This window comes from Theropithecus gelada, chromosome 3 (assembly GCF_003255815.1).
Source record: "Theropithecus gelada isolate Dixy chromosome 3, Tgel_1.0, whole genome shotgun sequence".
Classification (NCBI taxonomy): Eukaryota; Metazoa; Chordata; class Mammalia; order Primates; family Cercopithecidae; genus Theropithecus; species Theropithecus gelada.
In genome coordinates, this window is record NC_037670.1 from 47,456,609 (window position 1) to 47,461,744 (window position 5,136).

A 5,136-nucleotide genomic window follows, 5' to 3' on the forward strand; every position below is an offset into this window, starting at 1 on the left:
GTCAAGTTTAAGAAAGAAACTATTGAGACAGTTTAGCAGTATAACCCCCACTGGCTTCTGCCTATAGCCCAGGGCTTCAGAGCTCTCCTGCTTCACATAGCGAAATCTTTTCCTAGTTGCTTATGTTACTAAGGAACACTGTAGGTTTGGCTTGGTTCCTGGGCCTTTTATGTACAAACTCATTAAGAAACGAGGAGGACTCTTCCCTATTTTGCCAAGCATCTTACGCTACCAACATTTTAACATATCTTTTCCCCTCTTTCTTTTTGTCCTCTTCACATTCCAGCTGTTGAATGTAAGTTTAGAAACACCAATTTAAGAAGAAAGGTAGAAATAAGCACCTAGGCAGAGTACTTCAAGTAATTGAGCTTTACTATAATGCTAGTGTAATGTTTGCAGAATTTGCTTAAAGAAATCTTTATCCATGCCCCCCAGGTCTGGAACCATGTTTCACAGTAGAAGGTAATTTTTAAAATTACTATTTCTACTGGACTTTTTGTTAGAACAGTTTTAGATTCACAGCAAAACTGAGTTGAAGGTACCAAGATTTTCCAAATACTTCCTGCCCTGACACCTGCACAGCCTTCCCCATTATCAACATCCCCCATGAGAGTGGTACATTTGTTAAAACTGATGGACTTACCTTGATGCATCAGCAGCTCACCAGCCAAAGTTTATAGTTTCCATGAGGGTTTCCTCTTTTTATAAAATGTAGAATGCTATGTGAATTTGCATGCCATCCTTGTGCAAAGGCCCTGCTAGTTTTCTCTGTGTCATTCCCGTTTTAGTGTACATGCTTCTGAAGGGAGCATATCATCGGTCTTTTTACTATTTCCATAATTTTGCCTTTTCCAGAATTGAAACCATACAGTATGTAGTCTTTTCAGATTGGCTTTTTCACTTAGTGATATGCATTTAAATTTCTTCAATGTCTTTTTTATGGTGTCACAGCTTACGTCTTTTTAGCACTGAACAATATTCCATCATATGCATATACTATAGTTTGTCCATTCACCTGCTGAAGGACATCTTGGTTGCTTCCAAGATTTGGCAATTATGAATAAAACTGCTATAGACATTGTGTAGAGGTTTTTGTGTGGACATAAGTTTTCAATTCTTCATTAGTCAGAGTTCTTTTAAGAGATAGAACCAATAGGAGTAGATAGATATATATATATAGATTCATAATGATAGAGAGATAGTAGACAGATAGATAGACGAGAGGAATTTATTAGGGCAATTGGCTCATGGGATTATGGAGCCTGAGCTCTACAATAGGCCCTCTGGAAGCTGGGGAACCAGGAAAGCCAGTCCAAATTTAAAGGACTAGAGCCAACAATATAACTCTCAGTCTGAAGCTGAAGGCTTTAGAAACTGGTGGGCCACTGGTGCAAGTCTCAGATGGCAAAGGCTGGAGAAGCTGGAGTTCTGATGTCCCAGGGCAGGAGAAGAAGTGTGCCTCCATTTCAGGAAAGAGAGAGAAGTCACCTTTCCTTTGCTTTTTCTTCTATCTAGGCCCTTAGTTGATTGGATGGTGTCTGCCCACAATAGGTGAGGGCGGATCTTCCTTACTCAGGCCACTGATTCGAATGTCAGTTTCTTCCAGAGACACTCTTGCCAACAAACCCAGAAATAATGCCTTACCAGCTATTTGGACATCCTTTAATCCAGGCCACTTGACACCTAAAATTTACCATCATGAACTCTTTTGGATAAATACCAAGGGACACAGCTGCTAGATCATATGGTAAGCGTATATTTAGTTTTGTAAGAACTGCCAAACTGTCTTCCAAAGTGGCTATACAGTTTTGCATGCCCATCAGCAAGGAATGAGAGTTCCTGTTGCTCCTCATCCTTGGCAGCATTTAGTATTGTCAGTTGTCTGGATTTTGGCCATTCTAATTTGTGTGTAGTGGTATCTCATTGTTGTTTTCATTTGCATTTCTCTGATGACATACGACATGAAGTATCTTTTTGTATACTTATTTGCCATCTGTATATCTTCTTTGGTGAGGTGTCAGTTAAGGTTTCTGGACTATTTTAAAATCATGTTGTTCGTTTTCTTATTTGTGAGTTTTTTGTGTATTTTGGATAACAGTACTTTATCAGGTATGTCTTTTGCAAATATCTTCTCCCAGTCTGTGGCTTGCTTTTTCATTCTTTTGACACTGTTTTTTACAGGGTTGAAATTTTCAATTTTAGTGAAGTCCAGCTTTTGATGTCATATTGAAAAAGTCACATATTGAAAAAATCTAGAATACTCCAAGGTTTTCTAGATTGGTATGTCTAATCTTTTGGCTTCCCTGGCCACATTGGAAGAAGAATAATTGTCTTGGACCACATAAAATATATTAACACTAACAATAGCTGATGAGCTAAAAAGAATCCCAAATAGAAATCTCATAATGTTTTAAGAAAGTTTACAAATTTGGATTGGCCCGCATTCAAAGTAATCCTGGGCCACATGCGGTCTGTGGTTGGATAAGCTTATTCTAGATTTTCTGTTGTTATCTTCCAAGAGTTTTATAGTTTTGTGTTTTACATTTAGGTCTGTGATCCATTTTGGTCATTTTTTGTGAAGGGTGTAAGGTTTGTTGTAGATTAATTTTTTTACATGTGGCTGTGCAATTATTTCTGCACTATTTGTTAAAAACATTATCAATTCTCTATTGAACTGCTTTTGCTCTTTTGTCAAAGATGAATTGACTAATATATTTATGTGAGTTTCAGGGTATTCTATTCTGTTCCATTGATCTTTTTGTTTATTATTGCCATACTGTCTTGATTACCATAGCTTTGTAATGCATCTTAAATCAAGTAATGTCTGTCCTCTGACTTTGTTCTTCTCCGTCAATATTGAGTTAACTATTTTGATCTTTTGCCCCTCCATATAAATTTTAGAATCAGTTTAGTGCTATCTACAAAATAACTGATGGAATTTGATAGAGATTGCATTGAATCTATACACCAAGTTGGGAACAACTGACATCTTCACAATATTGTCTTTCTATTCATTAACATGCAATTTGTATTTATTTAGTTCTTTGATTTCTTTCATCAGAATTTTGTAGTTTTCCTAATACAGATCTCGCGTATATTTTGTTAGGTTTATTCTTAAGTATTTTGTTTTTTAGATGCTAATATAAATGGTATTGCATTTTTAATGTCAAATTCATTTGCTTACAGGAAATACAGGAAAGGAAAGCAGGAAATACAGGAAAGCAATTGACTTTTTGTATATTAACCTTTTATCTTGCAACCTAGCTATGATATTAATAGCTTATTAGTTTCAAGAGTTTTTGGTCAAACTCTCTTAGACTTTTTCTACATAGACAATCATGTCATCCATAAATAAAGATATCTTTATTTATTCTTTTACAATCAATATTCCTTTTATTTCCTTTTCTTGTCTTATTGCACTAAGACTTCTAGTACAATGTTGAAAAGGAGTGGTGAGGAGGGACACTCTTGCCTTGTTCCTCATCTCAGTAGGAAGGTTTTTCTCTTCTTACCATTCAGAATAATAATTTTCATAGATACTATTTATCAAGTGAGGAAGTTTCCCTCTATTTCTAGTTTACTGAGAGTTTTTAACATGAATAACTGTTGGATTTTGTTAAATGCTTTATCTGCATCTATTTATATGCTTATGTGATTTGTTATCTTTAGCCTGTTAGTATGATGACAACATTAATTAATTTTTGAATGTTGAGTCTACAGCCTCGCATACCTAGGCTGAATCTCACTGGTCATAGTGTATAATTGTTCTATATATTGTTGGCTTCAATTTGCTAATATTTTGTTGAGGATTTCTGCATTTACATTCATAAGAGGTATCAGTCTGTAGTTTTCTTTTCTTGTATTGTCTTTGTCTCGTTTTACTATTAGGGAAATGCTGGCTTCACAGATGAGTTAGGAATTATTCCCTTTGTTTTTATCTTCAGAAAGAGATTGTAGAAAATTGGTATAATTTCTTCCTTTAAATGTTTGATAGAATTTACCAGTGAAACCATAGTCTGGTGCTTTCTGTTTGGTGATTTAATTTTTTTAAATAGCTATAGGCTAATTTAGCATTTTTATTTCTTCTTTGTGAGTTCTGACAGATTGTGTCTTTCAAGGAATTTGTTTATTTCCTCTAGAATATCAAATGTATGGGCATAAAGTCATTAACAGTATTTCTTTATTATCATTTTAATGTCCATGGGATTCATAGTAATGCCCTCTCTTTCATTTCTGGTATTTATAACTTGTGTCCTCTCTCATTTTTAGTAACTTGGCCTAGCTAGAGGCTTATCAATTTTACTGATCTTTACAAAGAACCAGCTTTTGGTTTTGTTGATTTTAAAAAATTGAATTTCTATTTTCAGTTTCATTGATTTCTGCTTTAACTTTTATTATTTCTTTTCTCATGCTAACCTTGAAATTAATTTGCTCTTTTCCCAGTTTCCTAGGTTAAAGTTTAGATAATTGGTTTTAAATCTTTCTTCTTTTGTAACATGTGCATTCAATGCTGTAAGTTTACCTCTAACACTGCTTTCACTGTATCACACAAATTTTAAGTTGTGTTTTCATTTTTGTTTAGTTCAAAATATTTAAATTTTTTGTGGATATTTCTTTTTTGACTTACGAGTAATTTAAAAGTATGCTGTTTAATCTCCACATATTTTCAGATTTTTCAGCTACCTTTTTGCTATTGATTTGTAGTTTAATTTCACTGTGGTGTGAGAACGGAAATAATATAATTTCTATTTTTTGTTAATTTGTTGAGGTGTGTTTTATGGCCCAAATTGTGGTCTCTTGTGGTTTCATGTGAGCTTAAGAATATGTAATCTACTGTTGTTAAATAAAGTAGTCTATAAATGTCAATTATATCCAGTTACTTGATGGCATTGTTGAATTTAACTATGTTCTTATTGATTTTCGACTGCTGGGTCTGTCCCTTTTCTGATCAAGGAGTTTTGAAATACATACCAAAATCTCCCACTGTGTCATATTTTGACACCGTGTTATAGGCAAACACATGTTCAGGATTATTATATCTTCCTGGATAAATGACCCCGCTATCATTGTGTAATGCCCTTCTTAATCTCTGATAACTTTCCTTGCTCTGAAGTCTGCTCTGTCTGAAATTAATAG

The 5,136-nt window shown here is 34.3% G+C and overlaps 1 non-coding gene across 1 annotated transcript; it reads right to left on the reverse strand.

Annotated features, from left to right (window-relative positions):
- Nucleotides 1-705: 705 nt before the first annotated feature.
- LOC112621884 lies at nt 706-812 on the reverse strand. Its single transcript, XR_003118817.1, has one exon. It is a non-coding gene; the product is annotated as a U6 spliceosomal RNA (small nuclear RNA).
- Nucleotides 813-5,136: the final 4,324 nt, after the last annotated feature.